Below are 23,143 nucleotides of genomic sequence, written 5' to 3' on the forward strand. Positions count from 1 at the left end.
TAAAAAATTGAATATACAAAATAGATACATACTTAAATATATACAAAACAGATCACAGATTATATAAATTATAATTTATAAAGCTTACGGTTTTGATTCTCGCCAAGAAACATAAATAAAATTCGAGATTTATGCAAATAAAATAAAACATTTTCTTGTTCTGATATTATTTTGAAATGAAGTTTTCTAAATATTCAGTCGTTGCATGTCAAGTTCTTTAATTTTTGGTACTGCTCCATTCTCACCTTTTTCTTCTGCTAGGACAAAAGCTGAACCTGGGAAACAAGAAGCAGTGGAGGGACAGAAACCTGCAAAGAAAAAAAAACGTTACGTCATGTAGGAGAATTATGGATTGGTTGGTTGCCAGTCATCGTGTCAAATGAACTGGCTTTAAATTAAATCATTTTTGCTTTGTTCGTTTTTTCGGAAACGCGCCACCGATGGCTTTGTGCATAACTGACGATTCACTGAGCGCTTTCAATAAACATTTAAAACGCTATTAAAGAAGAGGCAAGAAGAATTAAAATTTTAATGAGGTATATTTTTTATAATCAATATGCTTATTTATGTGCTATAATGGTTTAAGCCTATAAATATTTTATCTAATAAATATAAAATCATGTTCCATTTTGGTAAAAAATCAAAAATATTTCGTGTTGAATCATCATTTGAATGTTTTGTGGTTTCAAAATAATATCAGTTTTTTATTTTCTGAATTTTTTAAATACCAGTAATTCAAGATATTTACAAAAATAATAAACAGCAGAATACAAAACACGCTAGACCAAATCAAAAATATTTCGTGTTGAATCATCATTTGAATGTTTTGTGGTTTCAAAATAATATCAGTTTTTTATTTTCTGAATTTTTTAAATACCAGTAATTCAAGATATTTACAAAAATAATAAACAGCAGAATACAAAACACGCTAGACGCCACAGTGGTCTGAGAGCGGCAGAAACCCCATTTTCCGAAGTTACAGAAAAAAAGAATTATATGTTACATTTTTTGAGTTTATATATTTATAATAATACATTTGAAAGATTTTTGCTTTCAAAAAACGAATCCACTATCTACCATATACTTTTAAAGCCGAACACGCAATACTATCCTCCTTACTTAGAAATAAACGCTCGTAATATGAATCACTTAGTATTATTCAAGTGGGGGATAATCGAATTTAAATATTTTTCCTGAGTTAGTTGAAGAATAACGTGCTCAGAAGTTTTGTCAAGACTATCCTTTTCTATTTCTTCTACTATAATTTTGTAAATAGTATGGTTATTCAGATTGTTGGAGGTTTTTCAAGTTCAGAAAGGTATAACTAGCTTGCTCCACCATGCTCCGTGACGTATCAAGCATAAAAATATTATTTAGACTTTACTTAAATAGCATCATTTAGATTTAGCTGCCGTCACCTGCCGCTCTTGTTTATGTATCGAAAATAAGTGGTAAGGTTGACCTTAACATATCAGTGATAGCGATTATTTTGAATACATTTTTGGATTACTTTAGTTTCTTGTTGTTTGTCGCAAAATTGAGTTCTTTTTCGAGTGTTCATACCGCGAGTTAGTAGAAATAATTTTAGAAAGTGGCCGGGATTTAACACAAATTGTGGAAAGAATAAAATTTCTTAACGAGCAACTTACTCGCGACCAGCTCCATGTTATAAAGAGGTATTTAGGTCAAATATTTTTAGCACATTTTAATAAACGATGGCAAGAATCTAATCGCACAAAAAAAAACGTTTTATACCAGATACAGTAAGTGGCTGGAAGGTAGATGCACAATTACAGTCTCAGATGAAGAACCATCATGCTCTTGTGCGCAAATCGGTCGACCTGAAAAACGCTTTGAAGATTGCTCAGAACGGACCAAACGTGCAAAAATCAAGGAAGTTTTAGACAATGTTTCAAATGAATTAATAATAGCTGCATCCAAGAAAATTACAGGACAAAATGAGATTCTTTCATACCATCCAGAGAGAGATTTGGCCTTGATCATTGATACCTCGTAAACAAAACATGCTTACGGTATTCTTAGGCAATCAGCAATAGAATTAGGAAGTGACATTTTCCCATCGTATGAGCGTATTTTATCATCAAAAAAACTTTGCTATCCACCTGATGTAGAAATAACAGAAACGTTTGCCAGAGTAAATTTGCAATCATTGCTCATTGTTATTTTAAATTTGTAGTGATTGTTCACCCTATATCATACTCTCAAACTTGCTAACTTTTTAACATTCATATAATATTATGTAATAATACTGACTAATTTGACGCAAGCATTACTATATCGACACAACAATTTTTGCCACTTTTGCGCCATTTCAGACTACTGTTAAATGTGAAATATTGACAGATGATCACCATTTCAAATCATAAAATTTGCATTTTCAAATATAAATGTATGTACAGGATGTTTTATAAGAAAAAGTGACTATCTGTCAATATTTGACGTTTGAAAACAAAGTATAAATTAAATATATATCTAAAATAAAGTACTTAAACCTCTTACTAAGTATACTAAATATGATTCGAATATCATTTGTCATTTCGAAGTTATTGAATTAATACCGTATTACCATATGCCCTAAACCATTGTGCGCCGCACAACCACGAGAACAAGCAGGCTTTAGAAGCGGCTTCAGCGCGATTGATCACATACATACACTAAGAGAAACAAAAAAAAAAGAATCTAAGAATCCAAAGCAATAGTAATAATATATAAAACAAACCCAGATTTTCTAACTGGTAAAGGAGTACGACAGGGCGACGCAATATCCCCAAAGCTCTTTACAGTAACACTAGAAGAAATCTTCCGTCAACTAAACTGGACAAACAAATTTACATGATTAAATATACATGGAGAATATCTTAATCATCTAATATTCGCTGACGACATAGTTCAAATTGCCATGAACAAATACAAACACACATTAACGAACTAAATACAGCGAGCAATAAAATAGATCTCAAAATGAAGGAAGCAAAAACTGAAGTAAGATATAACCAAGAAAGACATTAAAACTAGAGTGGATACGACAAAAGACCCAGGTAATAGATGTCATCCACAGCATCAAATCCCTGAAGTAATAATGGGCAGGATACCTGGTAAGAAGGACGGACAACAGACGGACCACAAAAATTACAGCATGGTACCCACGAGAAAATAAGAGACCAAGAAGAAGACCAAACCTAAGATGGGACCATGATATTAGAAAATTAGCGGGGATAACTTGTGCCCTCATAGCCAACAATAGACAACCAATGGACCCAACTACAAAGAGAGTATACAGGGTTGTTCACCACATGCGACACGGAATATTGTAGCTAAACAATTAGATTTTTACAAATTGTAAGTTTTGGGTTCGTTGAAGGACTATTAGAGCTACAATTTAAAAATATTTTTACAAGTTACAGAGTGTCCCAAATAAATAAAAAATAACAAAGTTGTATTTTTTTAAATGGAACACCCTGTATATTATTACATTTTTAGTTTCTACGATTAAAATAAAGGTAACTTTGATTAAGGTTTATTACACGTAAACCTTACCGTTTTTGAAATATTTTCAATTTTGCGAAATTGCAGTATAAATTTTAAGGCTTCATTTCTGCGAGGGTATCAAAGTTTTTAATACTAAATATTTACTGAAGTTTATTTATTGATCAGTTATTGTGTGGCAACAATAAAAATTTTACTACCTTATACAGAGTGTCTAAATATTTATTTTAAATAATTATTAGCTTTAAACGGCAATAACTTGTTTAATTTAAATGGAACACCCTGTATATTTTATGAGAATCAGATGCACAATTTAATTGTCTACCAAATTGTATTATACCATTTTTTACCTATCTCTTCAAGTTTCCGTAGAAAATGCATTTTCTTTTAATTTAGAACTCATTTATCAGTATGTCAGTATACCCATGGAATACTGACATTTTAGATTATTTTTAAAGATGTACCAAATTTCTAAAGAGAACAGATACTAGTATTGTCAATAAGTTCGTTTATTTCATTAAAAAAATAAAAAAAATCTGTGTAAATATTTGTTAAAAAGAACGACAATTAATATGATTCCAGTATTCAAACTACATTAATTGACTGTTTGCGTTGATTAATAATAATTGCTCCAAATACTAAAAAACTGAATTATTTTTGTGTATTAGACAGTGTGGTAAAAAAACTAATACCTTAAAAATGATATTTAATTTTTTGACAACAGAGACGATCATTTTCATAACTTATTATTATATTGATTTCTGATTCAAATCCACATTTATTTAGAATAATTTATTAACGAACACAATTAAGTATGTAATTAATTAGTATTTGGGCGGAAATACTGGTGGTATATTTAATTAATGGTATACTCTTTTATAAAGATTTAAATAGTTTTCTTTTTCATACAAATGGTTTGAATTTTGGTTTGACAAATGGTTGTCAAACCTGTACATTTTGTACATTTGTTGTTTTAAAAACAATCTAAAATGTCAATATTCCATGGATATATTTATAAATAAGGTCTAAATTATACGAAAATGCATTTTCTACGAAAACTTGAAGGGATAGGTAAAAAGTGGAATAATACAATTTGATAGACAATTAAATTGTGCATCTAATTCTCATAAAATATACAGGGTATTCCATTTAAATTAAATAAGTTATTGCCGTTTAAAGCTAGTAATTATTTAAAATACATTTTTAGACACTCTGTATAAGGTAGTATAATTTGTATTATTGCAACACAATAACTGATCAATAAATAAACTTCAGTAAATATTTAGTATTAAAAACTTTGATACCCTTGGAGAAATGAAGCCTTAAAATTTATACTGCAATTTTACAAAATTCAAAATATTTCAAAAACGCTAAGGTTTAAGTGTATTAAACCTTAATAAAATTTACCTTTATTTTAATCGTAGAAACTAAAAATGCAATAATATACAGGGTGTTCCATTTAAAAAAATACAACTTTGATATTTTTTATTTATTTGGGACACTCTGTATCTTGTAAAAATATTTTTAAATTGTAGCTCTAATAGTCCTTCAACGAACCCAAAACTTACAATTTGTAAAAATCTAATCGTTTAGCTACAATACTCCGTGTCGTATGTGGTGACCAACCCTGTATAAATATGTGAGAGATGCTACACTATTATAGTTTGACTACTAGTTTGACTATAATAGGCTGATTAAGCTGAAAATGATGACGATGATGATGATTTTTCAGCTATTAGACAAAATCTTTATAATAAAAATTGAGTATCTGTAGGTTTATTCATTCCTGAAGTTTGATAAAATGGTTAGTCAACTCAAAAACTGAATAATAAGCTTTGCAAGAAACTAATCAATCACGCAAGAAACACGTTGAAGTATTAAATACTCGTGGTGAGTGAAAATCAAAAGTGTGAATCATGACAGATTTTCTTATTAAAAAATGCTGTATGATGACATAAGTGTTCCTGTTTAAAGAAGATATGCACTGCAGACTTTGCAGCAAAGATCTAGGAAACTAACGACCAACATTATATTCTGAGATTGTGAATTAACTATGCGTAGTTTTAGTTAATGTTTAATAGTCTTACAGTGATGGAAAACCATCGAGACAAAAAATCTAAGAAAACAAATTCTCGTAAAATATGACAGGTTTGGGACTCAACGGAAACCATTTTTTCAATGGTTCTTCACGTATGTTAGGAGCAAATTGGCGTACTACTAAAAAATCATAGGAAGGTGCATCATTTTTTTAGTTTTCTGTTTTAGTTGCAAACTACCCAATTTTTTCCAGATTATTTCTAGTATTTCCCAACTATACACATGGCCATAACTATTCAAATTCTTTGTTAATGAAATTTAAAGAAAAATCTTATCAAACACATGCAAAAAATATTAATTTTGATAGTTTAGTTTATTTAGAAACTTTTTTACCTCTTGTGTTTTTTTTGATAAAACTCACGGATTTGAAATTAAAAAATAAAATGTAAAGCATTACATGTCAGGACAAAAAACATTTTTAGATAAAGAATCTAGTGGGCAGCTGTAATTTTTTTAGGAAAAAATCTAGTCGGCCGCTGTCACTTTTTAGGATGTTTCTAATATTGTTTTATTTGACATTACCCTACTGCAATACGTTATTATCTAGATTATTATTATTATCATTATTATCACTAGATTCTTAATCTAAAAATATTTTTAGTCCTGACATGTAATGCTTTAAATTTTATTTTTTAATTTCAAATCGGTGAGTTTTATAAAAAAAAAATACAAGAGATAAAAAAGTTTCTAAACAAACTAAACTATCCAAATTAATTTTTTTGCATGTGTTTGATAAGATTTTTTTTCAAATTTCGTTAACAAGAATGATAGGGGTAGTTTATTTCAACCCTTTCCACTCATTTTAAAAAAGTGAAAAAATGTAAATGTGTGTTCCATAAAATTTCATTAGTCTATCTATTTTCGTTTTCAAGATAAAAAATAAGAACATTATTTTTCCGCCATCTTTGTACCGCGATATCTCCCTAATGGTTGACTTTTGACCCAACGTTTATGAAGCAAACTACCCTTTATTTTGAACAAGGCATCTCCCCCTGAAGTTTTTCGCATTTGTTTTGAAACACCCTGTATACTGAGATTGTGAAGTAACTATGCGTAGTTTTAGTTAATGTTTAATAGTCTTACAGTGATGGAAAACCATCGAGACAAAAAATCTAAAAAAAAATTCTCGTAAAATATGACAGGTTTGGCACTCAACGGAAACCATTTTTTCAATGGTTCTTCACGTATGTTAGGAGCAAATTTGCGTACTACTAAAAAATCATAGGAAGGTGCATCATTTTTTTAGTTTTCTGTTTCAGTTGCAAACTACCCAAATTTTTCCACATTATTTCTAGTATTTCTCACACTATACACATGGCCATAACTATTCAAAAAGCGATACAGACAGTTACAAACGAGGCAACTGATGTTCAAATGAACATATATACGTTGACGAGTGTCGGCTAATTATCGATAATGGATCTCTATTAGCTAGTTTAGAGTAGGATATTTCCGTCTATTTGTGACATAAATCGTTTCTATAATAACACTGCATAATTTAAATAAAGTCCGAATTATGTCAGACCACTAAACAGAAAAAAATATACAACTTTAATTAAAGAAATTACAACAAAAAATGCTCAAAAAGTAATAGAATGTTAGGCTCGGACCATTGTAAATTACAGACTTAATTGCGAGGAACAGCCGTAACATGAGGATATAATAAAAATATAAACGCGCCAACAGTAGGAATGTCCAAAAAAAGACAGAAATTAGATTTTTTTGGCGAAATGCGCCGTGGTTTTAAAACGAATTATTCCGCTTTGTTATTGTGGAAAGATTAATATTCATATTTAAGCGTTGAAAAAAGAATACTGAAATATACTCGTATGCCAAAAAATGAGAGTTTATGCAGTAAAATATTGTTTAAAAAAATACGTAAAATAACGAATTAGAATTTTAAATCAGTAAAATATTTTTTGTAGTCTCTGATTCCCATCAAGAATATAAATAAAACATTGCCATGAGAACGGTAGGTATAGATATGGTTATGTATCTAGGTTTGTACAGGGTGTTTCAAAACCATGTTCCATCTCCCGTGGGGAGATTCCCTACGTAAATTCTGTTTTGTTTTGTAGCAACAGGGGGTTAAAGTTACTTTGAATGTGGTAGACAATGGTTCAGTATTAAAACTAAAAGAGTTTCGGACTTCCATGGTCTATTTATTTTGCTTACACAAAGTTTCAGTCAGAAGTATCACTGACCGTTATCAGTGTGAACTAAACTGAGTGCAGTCAAGCTTCTCCACCTGTATTGGAGCATTTTATGAGTGGTTGCCATATTGATGAAATTAGAAGTGAATACGGCCTCTTTAAATTTTTGCATTTTTCAATGGGGTTTGCTCTGCTTTTTCTCTGTGGACAACCCGGGCTTCCAACCATTTTATGTTGTGGTGCTTGGACCACACATGATCTGTAATTCCCGACTTCATTGTTTCACCTCTTTGCGTATTTTTTTATGTTAGTTAAGTTGCACATGTAGAGGACGTTTTGTTTCTCCAATATACGACTCACTGCACTCACAAGGTAGCTGGTAGATGCAATGTTTCTCCTGGTTTGATGATTCCAGTTTTGTTTTAGTTAGAATTATGTCTTCTTAAAATGTTATATTTATTATATAATTATGTCTTCTTAGAGTAGTCCCAGACTTAATACTAGTTTTAATTGTATACTGCTTAGCTATTCGCCTGATTTTCTCCGATGTTCCTTTTACATATGGATTCGTCAAGAGAAAGAGAGCATCCTCCTCAGGCTGGTGCACCAACGAGCCAGTTGTAACGTTTTTAGTTCGTTACATATTTTTTTATATATGATATATGATGTCTGGCGTACCGTCACCGGATTCCGTATCGATCAGGCCACCCTTTTGGCGTAATTTTTACGTTCTCTAGTCAAAAACCCTGTTATCGTTTCACTGCTTCTGTGGAGAGCTGTCAACATCGCTTCAAGGTTTCGCTCTCTGCGCTGTGGACTCACTTTTGCTTTGGCCGCTCTGTAGCCATCACATTACATTTATTTACAAAAAAAAACGCTATGCAATTGCATATAATATTGTCTAGGGATTTGGCAGAGTAACCATTCTAAAGTAAATCGGTTTTAATATTACTTAGTTCAGAATTCAGAGATTCTTGCACATGTTTTTTGAAACACCCTGTATAAAATATTATAAATCTTTATTTCGAGCAGGTATCTAAAAACGAGATTGGGCATTTAAACTTACCTATTTTGATCATATTTTTCATTGAACCCATCTATCTTGACGACATTCCATTCTTCTTTAATCTTGGCGTAGCTAAAGGAGATCTGTAAAAGAAATGCATTTGTGGTTTAAAATGGCAAATAGAAGCGTTAAATGTATACTAGACTTAGTAACATTCCTAATAAATAAAAAGACAGCAGGAAAAACCGGTGAGATGCAACTGACCTAGAAATTCCTCTATATTGAATTTTTCTTATTTACTTATTTCACTTAATAAAGATTAAATATATGGCCTACAGAGACATGCCACTGAGTCATGGTTTTTTGTAGGATCAAATAATGGACATGGATATTACGGTGTCCGTTATTTCCCAAGTTGAATTTTGGTGGTGCCGCCCTCTGAAATTTTAGTTTTTGCTCGCTAAAAAAAATAACCCAAGTTAAACAAGCTCTTAATTTTTAATTTAAACCGTGCCGGAATCATGATACTTTTCCCATTTAAATAACATGGGATTTTCTGACCTTTTGCATTTAATTTTTTATCTCCAAAGCAAATGGACCTACAGCTTTGGTCAAAGACAAACGACAGCCAAAGATATACGAGTATTCTAATACAAAATTTTATGCTCTAAAAAAATGCCAGTTTATTATCAAATACATTGTAAATTCTAATTGCGCCTTTTGATTTTGACTAAAAAATGATCTACAGCCATACTTTTTTCAATAAAACAATATTACTTTAAAATTTAACATTAACAATTTAAATTTAATATGGAAAACTAATATTGGGCCATCTATGATCAATTGATCAACACTATAATTTAAGGTTATTGTTTCATTGCCTTTCAGTGTTCGTAAATATGTGCGTCAATTGAAAAGAATGAACACATTTCGAGTGGATTTTATTTTAAATATTACTTAATTTAATTGATGAAATTTAAAAAAAATTTAAAAATTAATTGATTAAATTAATTTAATTAATTCAATACAAGTAATATTTAAGATAAAAACCATTCGAATTTTGTTCATTCTTTTCAATTGACACATATATTTAAGAACACTGAAAGGCAATGAAACAATAACCTTAAATTATAGTTTTGATCAATTGATCATAGATGGTGCAATATTAGTTTTCCATATTAAAGTTGCTAAAGAAACATTGTTTTGTTGAAAAAAGTATGACTCTCTCTTTTTGAGTAAAAATTAAAAAAGGCGCAATTAGAATTTGCAGTGAATGATACAATGAAAATTTTATTATAAACTATGTGCAAAACTTTGACCGAGAATAACTTTTAAAATTTCCACGCGGTATATTCAAATTTCAAAAACTGTCTCAGTTGTCGATGGCTCCGGCCTATATACTCTATTGACTGCTTCTCGAAATTTTCCCAATTCTCGGAAAGCGTACTTCTTCATACCAGACAATTCTATTGTCTGATTCCTTACTTCTCGACTTGACAAAGATGGCGCCTGAAAAGTCTTTTAATTTCTAGCGGATACGTTGCGGTTGTGCAGGCAACCAGTAATACATTTTTTAATTTCTGGCGGATGCGCCATTTTTCTTGACATTGCCCCCTTCTCTCAAATTTGATCGTCCCGATCAAGGGTTTCCCTGTCTCGTATCTCTTCAATCGATCCCAGATGAACTACTTTCATCTTACTTCTAGGGCTGCGTTGAATCCGGTACACAACATCATTTATCCTCTTGATGACTGTATAAGGACCTTCCATGCTGGAGTTAACTTTGGGGACCTCCCCTTTCTTGCGCTGTGGGTTATATAACCATACCAGATCGTCCTGTTGAAATCCCATGGGGAATTAGCTCTGATGTCGTAACGAGCTTTCATCCGGTCACTGGCTAGCGTAATCTTACTTCTCACGGCCTTATGAATTCCCAATAACCTTTCCTTCAGTTCATCCGCGTAGTCCTCTTACGTTCGTGGTGCTGTCGTCTGGTGATCCGAACACCAAGTCACAAGGCAAACCGTAATTCTCGACCAAATAAAAATCTTCGATGGTGAAAGTCCGGTGGTGTTGTGAACGGCACTTCTATATGCCATTAGGAATAATTGGTATATGCTGATCCCAATCTCTTTGATGTTCATCCACCATTTTCGAGATGTTCTTCAATGGTCTTATTGAATCTCTCGACCATCCCATCAGACTGCGGATGTAAAGCTGTTGTCCTAGTCTTGTGAATACCAAACAGATCACACATCTTCTGGAACAGTCTTGACTCGAAGTTCCTTCCTTGGTCAGTGTGAAGCTCTAAAGAGGAATTCCAAATCTACTGAAGACATTATTGACTAATACTCTTCAGCTACAGTCGATGCTTCTTGGTTTGGAATGGCAAAACTTCTGGCCATTTACTGAAATAATCCATCGCCACTAAAACGTACTTGTTGCCCTTGTGCGTTTCAGGGAATGGGCCTGCAATGTCAACAGCGATTCTTTCGAATGGCAGTCCAACGTTATATTGTTTCATTTTTCCCCCCTAGATCGAGTGCTTGGTCCTTGGCTGGCTGCACAAGTTTTACATTGTCGACACCATTTCTTGACATCTTCGCAATAATCACGCAGTAAAAACGATCTCAGCTTGCTCAAGGTCTTGTTTACTCCAAGATGGGCTCCAGTTTTACCACCGTGAATTTCTTCCAATACCTGGGTAACTTTCTTCCTTGGTACCAGTAACTGAGTTGTTTACTGCCCTGCCATCCGCACTTTCCCACGTGCGCTTTAACAATCCATTCTCAATAACCAGTGAATTCCACTGAGCCCAGAGAGCTTTGAAAACGAGCCCCTCTGTCCGCAATATCCTGCCACGGTGGGTCTCGCCGTTACCTTCCTTGAGCCGTAGTATTGCTCCGATGTCTGGATCTTCCATTTGATCTTTCCTCAATTGTGTCGTCGTCCACTGTTCATCGGTTCCAAGTTTAAAACTCCTTATCATGACAGTGCCATCACGTTGTTCCGTTTTACAGCAGTGCTTACAATCGGTTTGACAGGGTCTTCTGGATAAACCGTCTGCGTTACCATGCATTTTTTTCCAGCACGATGTTGGATGGTAAAGTGATACTGTTGGAGCTTCTCGAGCCATCGTGCTATTTGACCTTCAGGTTGTTTCATCTCCATAAGCCACTTGAGAGCCGCATGATCTGTCCTAATTAAAAATTCTTGGCCGTACAGATATTTATGAAAATGATCAACTGCCTTCACAATTGCTAGCAGCTCCTTCCGGGTAACAGTAATTCTTTTTCTGGTTTGGATGGAACTCGACTGTAATATTCTATCACTCAAGTTCTTCGCCATCTTGCACTTGTGATAGCACTGCACCTATGCCGATATTGCTGGCGTCGGTATCCAGGATATACCTCCCTTGTTGTTGCGGGTAGGCTAGAATAGGGACTTGAACATAAAGCCGCCTTAAGTCTTCAAAAGGCTACATCACAATCGGTGTTCCATTCGTAGCCAAACTTCATCACCTATGCAGTCTATGTAAGGGTGCAGCTATATTGGAAAATCCCCTTGACAAATCTTCTGTAATAGGTGCATAAACCCAGAAAACTTCTAAGTTCATGTTTGTCGCGAGGTTTAGGCCAATCCTTGATCGCAACGATTTTCTTCTGGTCGGTGTAAATTCCGTCTGCCGAGACTACATGACCCAAAATTCCACTTGTCGCTGGAATAAGCTACACTTCTTCGGGTTCAAGTACAGGTGAGCATTCCGTATGCGGCAAAGACTTCTTCTAAATTTCTGCCGTGCTCCTCAAAGTTCTTCCATAACCAATACATCGTCGAGGTAAACCAAACACGTTTTCCAAGTTAATCCTCTTAACACCACCTCCATGAGACGTTCGAAAGTGGCTGGAGCATTGCATAATCAAATGGCATAACCTTGAATTGGTACAGGCCGCTTCCAGAAAAAGCCGTCTTTTCTTTATCGTCCTCGTCAGACCAACTTGCCGAGTATCCACTCTTTAAGTCGAGAGTGCGGAGAACCAGCACGAACCTGCCAGAGTTGTTAATGTGTCATCTATACGTGGCAGTGGGTAGCTATCTTTCTTAGTGACGTCATTGAGCTTCCTATAGTCCACGCAGAATCGTGTACTACCATCTTTCTTCGTCACCAAAACAACAGGAGATGACCATGGACTCGATGATTCTTCGATTACTCCCTCTTCTAACATCTTATCTACCATTGTCTCCATTTCTTTGTTGTTTGGAAGGGGAACTCTTCTGGGACGTTGTCGAATCGGCTGAGCATGACCAGTATTAATCCGGTGATTCACAAAATCCGTTCTTCCACTGTTGTTCTTCTCAAAAATACTGCCATGCTTTAGCAGGAACTGCCAGCCTTCTGTTTCTCCTCAGGTGTTAGGTGATCCCATGGCTGTTCTAGATGTTTTAGTGTTTCTTGGGATGCCTTTTGTGTAACAGCTGACGACACTTCATCACATCGGGTGACACTTCTTACAGGTTCGCAGATGGCTATCTTGTCACCTTTTGGATCTTGATACAATTCCCGGAAAACATTCGCAATTCTGATCGGTATATTCTTGTCGGTGTTAACCAATGATTTTCCTACTAAGTACCTATCCTGTTTGTTGTCGCTACTTTGTACCAGTCCAACACAGCACCCAGCGATTTTCTCCACTTTACCGAATACGATCTTCTCGGTATTACCAGGTATCACCACAGTTTCCGCTGATCTTACATCCATTCTTCCTGGTCCCTCGTCTGGAGATAACATGAACTCTTCGTTTCCGATATTTAGGATATTTCTTTGGTGATCGAACGAAAATCCATGTTGACGAATCACATCCATGCCCAAGATGAAGTCATCTTCAATATCTGCCACTAAACAGCTATGCTGGAACTTCAAATTTCCTAACTTCAGTTCGACGATAGCCTCTCCCATTACAACGGCCATTTCCCCGTAACTGTACGTAAACACACTCTTCTTCTCAGAGGCATCAGCTTCCTCCTTGCACTGAGTTACCATATAGATACCATAGCGCCAGTGTCCACTGTGCTGTCAGATTCCCTTTCCATTGACTTTCCCGTCGATCACCAAACTGTCAGCGGTTCTTCCTGAACTTCTAATGGAAAAAAATCCTGGGGCTCTGTTCTCCCCAGTCAATACTCGCCCCTTAGTATTGACTGATTTTAGTTTTCCTGGTGCCTACGTTCTCTGGATGGTGAACAGGATCGCATTTGAACGCGGCAATCCACGTTTAATGTGGCCATTCCTGCCACATCTAAAGCAACTATATGTCCTGGAATCTTCTCTGGTTCTCTGTCTGGGGTGTTGTTGACTTCCCTTGTTTATTAGTAGCTCACATAGTTTGTCGACTTTATTACACATCTCCTCCAAACTTCTGTGAGTGCTTTCGGGCTGTTCCTCGACCGTTACCGATCTTATCTTCGGTCTAGGGATGTGGCGCTAAAAAGCAGCTTCGATTTCCAGCGCCCTGACCAGTGCTTCGCTGCTGGTAGAAAATCGGGATATTTGCAGCGCCCTCTGTAATTCGTTGTCCCTCAGTCCGCTGATAAAGCACTTGAACGGCGAGTTCCTCCCTAAATCCTTCCGGTGCTTCAGGATACGCTAGATTGGCCCCAGCCGACGTAAGTCTGCTTCAAATTCCTGCAGACTCTCTCCGGACCTCTGCAGGCGTGTCTTGATCTGGGCCTGGTAAAGTTGGCGTCGATGTTGGTCGCCATATCTTCTGTCCAGTGCAGCGACCAAAGTTTCAGGTATTCCTGCTGTTGGGCTGCAGGAATAGTTTGCAACAGTTCCAGGGCGGGCGCACGCAGCGCGATGACAAGTGCTGCTGCTTTCTCTTGGTCAGTCCATCCATTGGCGGCAGCCGCTGCTTCAAACTGACGGTGGTACATCGTCAGGTGGTTTTGTCCATCGTAGGTCGGGGCCTTGAGGTTCGCAGTTCCGCGAACGCCAGGTGTTCTTACTTGTGCCTTGGTCTTCTGTAGGTCCATCTCTAATTTTTTTCCATTTTCTGCTGAAGGCGTTCCTCAAGATCTTCTACGGCTTCTTGAAGGTGATTTTCCTGCCGTTTTTCAGGTCTTCAAAATTCTTCTGTAGTCAGAAATTCTGATTTTCCAAAAGTTCTCTTAAGACGGTCCTGATCTTCTTGTCTTTCCTGTGACGTCGCTCCTCCACACAGATTTCCAAATTTCCCTAATATTTTCTCAAGCCGGTCCTGTTCTTCTTGTTTGTCTTGTTGTCGTTGTATTTTTAAATCTTCGAAAATTTTCTCAAGCCGGTCCTGTTCTTCTTGTTTGTCTTGTTGTCGTTGAATTTTTAGATCTTCGAAAATGTTCTCAAGCCGGTCCTGTTCTTGTTGACGTCGTAGTTTTTCCTCTTCCTTTTCTTTTTCTAATCGGGCTCGCTCTTCTTCTCGTTCTTTACGGAGTCTTTCTTGTTCTTCTGCCTTCTCTCTTCTCATATTCTCCATAAAATCGCCCAATAATTTGCTTACTTCCTCCATTTTCTTCGCTTGTTCCCTTGTACCAACCATAAAAATACTCTAATTCGGTCTAAAAAATCTTCCAATCCACTTAATTTCTGCTTAAAATCCTCTTTGAATCCCACTTCTTGACACCCTGGTGTTACGGATTCCGTGGGTCAACTATTTAAACTCACGATAAAATACTTAACAATTTATTTTCTCACTTTATACACAATTACTAACATAACACACAGCAAACTAACTATTTATAAGATTCCTTCACCAAATTGTCCGATTTTCAATTTCCACGCGGTATATTCAAATTTCAAAAACTGTCTCAGTTGTCGATGGCTCCGGCTTATATACTCTATTGACTGCTTCTCGAAATTTTCCCAATTCTCGGGAAGCGTGCTTCTTCATACCACAATTCTATTGTCTGATTCCCTTACTTCTCGACTTGACTAAAAGATGGCGCCTGAAAAAGTCTTTTAATTTCTGGCGGATACGTTGCGGTTGTGCAGGCAACCAGTAATACATTTTTAATTTCTGGCGGATGCGCCATTTTTCTTGACATTATAGTTTTGATCAATTGATCATAGATGGTGCAATATTAGTTTTCCATATTAAAGTTGCTAAAGAAACATTGTTTTGTTGAAAAAAGTATGACTCTCTCTTTTTGAGTAAAAATTAAAAAAGGCGCAATTAGAATTTGCAGTGAATGATACAATGAAAATTTTATTATAAACTATGTGCAAAACTTTGACCGAGAATAACTTTTAAAAGAATGTTTTTAGTGAAAAAAACCAAAGAGACCTTTTTTATAGAGCGTAAAATTTTGTATTAGAATATGTCTTTGTCGAAGCTGTAGGTTCATTTGCTTTGGAGATAAAAAATTAAATGCAAAAGGTCAGAAAATTGGTTTTTAAATGGAAAAAGTGTCATGATTTCGGCACGGTTTAAATTAAAAATAAGGAGCTTGTTTACGCTGGATAATTTTAATTAAATTAAAACTAAAATTTCAGAGGGCGACAGCAAAAAAAATCAACTTAATAGTTTAGGGAATTATAACGTAGGGAAATAACGGACACCCTAATGGATATAGAGAATATGTGGTTCCAACAAGATGATGCGACATATCATACACCAGGTGAAACATTGAAATTATTGCATACACAGTATAGAGGAAGGCTTATCTCCACGAATAGGGACGTAAATTGGCCACCAAGGTCATGCAACTTGACACCGCTATGTTTTGAGCTATGTAAAAAGCAAAGCTTTTGAAACAATCCGCAAACCATTCAACAATTGAAAGGAGAAATTAGGCGAATAATCCGTGACATAACTCCAGAAATGTGTTCAGTTTCAACATTAATGGAAAAACTCATCATTCAAAAGAATTGTGTGCTGCCAGAGAAGTCCCGGTGGCTATTTGGCAGATATTGTGTTCTAGGTATAATTTTCTTCATGTGCTTTATAGACTATGAAAAGGCGTTCGATAACGTTAAACATAACCTCCTTATATCATACCTCAGAGACTTGGGACTTGATGGAAAAGATATAAGGCTCATCAGTAATTTGTATTGGAACCAAAAAGCTGAAATTCGTATACATAGCGTGGGAGTAACAGAAGATTTTGAAAAAAAAAGGGGTAAGACAAGGGTGTATTCTATCTCCAATGTTGTTCAATTTATATGTGGAAAGAGCATTCACTGAGTCAATCTCCGATAGTCCCATTGGTTTGAAGATAAATGGTATTCCAATTAATAATATCCGATATGCGCATGACACAGTGATATTGGCAGACAATGCAAATGATCTCCAAATCCTTCTAAATAAGGTTAACAGTGAAAGTTAAAGACTGGGTTTAAACATAAATACTACAAAAACTAAATTTATGGCTGTTAGCAGAAACAATATACCGAACACCAGAATTTACTTAAATGGAGAGGTCATCAAGCAGGTCACACAATTTAAATATTTGGGATGCATGGTTAACGAAACGTGGGATCCGGATCAGGAGATCAAATGCAGGATCGAACAAGCAAGATCTACTTTTCTGAGACTGCGAAGATTTCTCACATATAGGAATTTGAACTTCGGCCTTAGATACAGAATGGTGAAGTGCTATGTCTGGTCCGTTTTGTTACATGTGGTGTGGGAAGCATGGACACTGAAGGTAGCAACAATAAACCGAATTGAAGCCTTCAGAAATGTTGACCTCAGGACGAATGCTAAGAAGTGCCCTGGGTCGACCGTGTTAGGAATGAACATTCTCAGAAGAGCTGGTCTGGAACAACGTGAACTCTTCGAAATCATCAAAGAAGAGGAAAATAGCCTATTTGGGACACATACTACGTGGAGAACGCTATCACTTTCAGCGTCTGATTCTCCATGGTAAAATAGAGGGGGGCAAAAGGGGGATAGGATGAAGGAAGCTATCCTGGCTGAGAAATATTCGTCATTGGACAGGCATACAGGACTTCCAAGCACCCCAAGTCGCGGCAGATAACAGAACCATCTGATGAGGAAGAAAAAGATGAACGCCTACGCAGGAATCTGCACGGCACCTTAAGAAGAAGGTATAATTTTACACTGCCCAGCAATTTTTAGGTACGTTATGAAACTTTTATTATGTTCGTTATCAACATCCGAAACCTCTTATTGGAATACCCTATATTTAATCTTTATTATGTGAGTAATTACAAATACGTTAAAAGCAGTTATAGGCTGCGTCATTTTACTGCACGGGGAACAAAAAAAAGAATAAAATTAAAAGAATTTCTATTTTACCATCAAGTTGTGGCGTGTAAAATGCACTTTAACCGCGCATTTAACGCCAGAATATCTCGAAGGTCCGTTAAAAACCGATCCAAGTTTTTACGACCTCCTGCTCATAATTTCCTCGGACTACCTAAAATCTTATTAAGTTTTCTCATCGGGTTAATTACCGTAATATTTTGTGCACTGCTTCATAACCGCCCGGTTATGCTGAGAAAAATGGCAATAAAAGTTTATTTTCACGGCACGATTTGAGATTAATTACAAAAAATAGTTATTAACGTAATAAGGCCGATAAACAACAAATAACGGCCGGGCTGAAGTTTTTGATCCGAGGCGATAGCCGAGGATCATAAGCAGCCAAGGCCGTTATTTGTTATCGGCCGTGTTGCGTTCTCTAGATTTTCGTCATACTGCAGATTTTTTTAGAGCAATAAACACTACTATTTAATAACAAATTTTATTGAACAATAACACAAGTAAGGATAAAAATACATAATGTCTTATACTAAAATTCATTTTTGATGATAATGAACATGGAAATTAAAAGTGCACTTGTTGTTCTTAGAAATCTGTAATCCTTCCCAGGGATTTACAGATTTTATAGAGAAGAAGATGATGCTACTGAAGAATGGCAAATATTTGTATCCACTAAAGACACATTATTTTTGGAGCTATCATGAAAAAGTTGATTTGTTATTTTCATTCTTTGGAAACTGATTTTTCTATGTAAGTTTCTGCCACTGTTGAAGACTCCCCATCCTCCTAGCTCCTTTAGCGATAGTAAATCCACCACCATTTTCGGCGAGCATGGTTGCGCTGATGATCTACGAAATGAGATACCCTGTATAACGTTCTGGATTCTCCAAGTTCAAAAATTTTGCAATTTTCTGCGGTACGCTCCCGATGGTATGTATACCGACGATTTGCTTAACACACTTTTGCGCTTTCTTGTAACCAATGAAAAATTTTGGATTGTCAAAGTTACGAGGACGCAGGGTTGATGTATTTTTAGCGTATAAACCAAGGCATCAAACGGAAGGCCGTTTTTGGAATAAGAAATTTCCTATCTTTCTTATTTTTAGTATTTCTTAATGAGACAAAAATATTTTCTCCGAATCTTCGAAATCATCAACTGTGAGTGACTAAAGCTCGCTGCGCCTACAAGCTCCAAGAATACCAAGCACCAAAATACAACTTTTTCGAGTAACCAGGTGTAATCATCGACATCCAGTAGAAAATTATTTATGTGATTCTCCGACAGAACTTTGGCTTTTTGGTGAATAACCTTCGTTTTGCGCCTCAGAAACATGAACAGTTTACCAAATCTATGAACAAATATAATTTAGATGGAGTATGATTAAATATCGAAGAATATAATGGCTTTTACCTTGATATGTCGATGTTTTCGTATACTCTCAACACAAGCTTCAGCATGGATATCTTTGTCCACAGTGATGTAGGAGAATACATTTCAGATCATTCTTTTAGCATAAGCCAGCAATACCGCTTCATTTACGCTGTTTATACTTCTATCCTGCCGCCACTTCAAAAATTGTCATATTCCTGCTGATATATCTCTCTCTGGTTATAGTCGGAAGTAAATTTTGAGTAGCCGCAGCCGCTTCCTCCACAACTTGTTCCAACAGATTTCTCGCGACATCTCGCTATATGGTCTATTTTCCCAATTTTGAAAGAAAGTCCAACTGACAATAAATAGTCATTGTTGCGGGTGACGAACGTTACGATTACCATAGAAACTTAACGGCCGCCGGCCGTTCCTCCTGTATTTCCAACGGAATTTCTCGCGACATTTCGCTATGGTCTATTTTCCTACTTTGAAAAGTCCAACTGACAATAAATAGTCATTGTTGCAGGTGACAGACGTTACGATTACCTTAGAAACTTAACGGCCGCCGGCCGTTATGATAACGTCCGGCGGACGTTATATGCATCTTTTCCATTCTGATTTTGCTTATGTTATAATAATATAACAATATAGTATGACGAAAAAGTATCAAAATATCCTACGAAATTCGCCATTACGGTAGAATATTCCTACCGAAGTACAATAATTAAAGTACGGCATTATAATCACCGGCACGAAAAATGGGTACCTTAACATTTTCATGTATTTTAAAGTTTTATGTATTGTGTTTTAGTGGACCGATTTTGATGATTTTTAAGCCATTTAAATCTATATTATTTTACTTTTTAATATCTCTTTCAGAATTAAAAGTGAAAGTTGTCATCTGTCAATTATACGAGGGAAAACAAAATGTTGATATTTTGGTTAAAGTTTGCAATACCCTGTGGAGTACGTTAACAAAGCAAGTAATTTAAAAATAATTTTGTCATCTAAATGTATCTTTCCTCGACAGTTCGTTTTTTAATTCATCTCAATAGCTTTATTTTTTTGGAGATATTCGCTTTTGAAGTAGATACTAACATTTTTTCGTATCTTTTACATTAAAACTATGTCCTTGCTTTCGGTCCTTGTTAACAGACCTACAAAATAGTGTTTATGATTTATGTAATATCACTGTGTTTGAAAAATTATATTATTATTGTCTCTTGGGTAGTTACCCTAGCAGATATGGTTTTAAGTCTAAGAGTTGATCTCTGCCATAATCAATTATTAAAGCAGCAATAGATCAATTAAGCAACAATCAATTAAATCAGCAATTAAAACCTTCTGTACTAGAGTAAACGTGATTAAACAATAATAATATAACTTCTCAATGACAGTGTTATTACAAAAATAATTATTAAGCGTGTTGATGAGAACCCAAAATCAATACTAAAATGGCTGTAAATCGTTATCTGTCTTATTCAAAAGCGAATATTATTCAATAAAAATAAAACTATAGCGATGAATAAAAAAATAAACTATCGAAATAAAGACGTACCTAGATGATAAAATGATTTTTAAAATGCTTGCTTTGTGCTAACATATTCCACAGGGTGTTTCAAACTTTCATTAAAATATCAACATTTTGCTTCAGATGGAAACTAGCATTTTTAATTTAGAAAGAGATACGAAATATTCAAATAATTTCGTACAAATGGCTTAAAAAATCACCAAGGTCGGCCCACTAGAAGAAAATACCTATATTAAACTTTAAAATATACTTACATCAAAATTTTGAGATGCCTGTTTTTCATGCCGGTTAGTGTAGAAAAAAAATTACTTATACATTTTTACAGTAATACTAGAGCCATAAATAATTGAAGGGTCCAGAGGAATAACTTGATACCTAAGCGCCAATTTGTTAATTTTAGGGTTTCTCAATATTATAGCAGGTCTAACTAGTCCCTACAAAAAAATGGTATAAACTCTGCAGTGCAATAAGTTATTTAATCCTATGATATATTCCTAGTGAAAATATAGAATACGCCGAAAGAACCTGATAACCACCAGCCGTTCGGTGCTCTCCTGTAAAATTAGTAAGATGGCGCTTACCATGTTTTCTCTTGGACCCTTCAATTGAAAGGAATTCCTTAGACAATATTGCAAGAAGAATCTAAAAAACTTATTGTTCTAACTAAATATCAAAACAAAACAGATTGTTAAAATATAACTGAAGTTTCAGTACTGTCTAAAAAATATTAAATAGAACTGGGTTAAAGCTAATAATATTAAATAATAAAAGTGTATAGTTTGAGATTTTGCAAGTAAGAAACTTTGATCTGAATGATTAGGTAGCTAGGTTGGTTCACATATAAATATCCTTGTTCAGTAGATCAAAACAGCCCATTAATAAAGATATTAAACCCAAATTAAATAGGATTTATATTACTGTTTTTTAGATTACTGAAAATGTGTTATACTATTTTTCGACTTAACTATGTCAATACCTTATACAATAAATGTGCTTTGCAGGAAAACCATTTGATTAATAGTTACACAGCGGGAATTGGCACAATAATAAATTAAACGCCAAAATCACTGAACCTATTTTTTATATAATAAAAATATTTTGATATTTTTTCCCGTCAATAATTTCATTAATTTTTCCCTATAATTCACAATATGATAGGCTAGCAATCGAAATCAAAGAGGAATAAATACTAACGGTTATGCATCAGTCAAATTAAAAAGCCACGATGAACGTTCTGTAAAAAAATATGTAAAAATGTAGTAATGATGCTGATTTACATAAATATTTATATTAATGTTATTATAGTTTAGAAAGAGGTTATTGATAAAAGTTATTAACATATTTTATCAATAACCTTGAATTTTGCAATTATAAAATTATCAATGTAAGTGCTGCTTTGTTTTTATTTGACCCTAGTTAAAAATAGCATTAGATTTGGACATTTTTTATGCTCTCATGTACAATACGAATATTGTTGAATCAGCTAAGAAATTAGTACGAGCGTCATCACCTAGGCATCTTCAGGCTGTAACGTTTCCAATTTTCGGGATCAGGATCCCGTTTTGAAATCACAGGATAAGAACATATAATCCCGGGATCCTGGAATTGACTCACAGAAGGAGAGATCTAAAAAATTATGCAATAACTTAAAGGTATTTTGTCGTTTATAAGATACTGGTAGAAGATTTTAACAAGTTAAAGCAAAAGAAACTATCTCAAATTAATTCAATGAAAATATGTCAATGATCTAATGATAAAGATCATGGATTTAAGAAATAAAAAATATATATTTTACCACGTACTGAAAACGGTATTAGATAGCTGTTAGAAGTCGAGATAAAAAAAAAATATTGCGTAATTAACAAAAACATGATTCTGAATAAGCACTGGTAAAATCATGAATTGAACATTTTTAAAGTTAAGAAATTTGAGTTATACCGAAAGTCGAAAACAAAAGTCGTTAGAACTACTATCAATCGATTTGATATTATCTGATTTTATACAATACTTCAAAGTTTATGAATTATTACTATTCATACTTCTCTAATTTCGACAGTGTTTCACTCAACATAATCAAAATTCTAAGGTACTTCTAGATGTTTCACGAACTTCATATTTTTAATTTTAGGTTGCTTAAAGCTTATAACGAAAGGAAAACATAAAAAATCTCGAAATATCCTTATGAACTAAAAGATACTTGTCTAGCCACTGCCG

The 23,143-nt window shown here is 34.7% G+C and overlaps 1 long non-coding RNA gene across 1 annotated transcript; it reads right to left on the reverse strand.

The window, feature by feature from the left end:
* Positions 1-227: 227 nt before the first annotated feature.
* Positions 228-21,926, reverse strand: LOC115889317. The gene is made up of 3 exons (XR_004051421.1): positions 21,906-21,926; positions 8,824-8,906; positions 228-308 (listed from the first exon to the last, which is right to left on the reverse strand). It is a non-coding gene; the product is annotated as an uncharacterized LOC115889317 (long non-coding RNA).
* Positions 21,927-23,143: the final 1,217 nt, after the last annotated feature.

Source organism: Sitophilus oryzae, unplaced genomic scaffold, assembly GCF_002938485.1.
Source record: "Sitophilus oryzae breed Bouriz unplaced genomic scaffold, Soryzae_2.0 scaffold_813_pilon_pilon, whole genome shotgun sequence".
NCBI classification, from domain to species: domain Eukaryota; kingdom Metazoa; phylum Arthropoda; class Insecta; order Coleoptera; family Curculionidae; genus Sitophilus; species Sitophilus oryzae.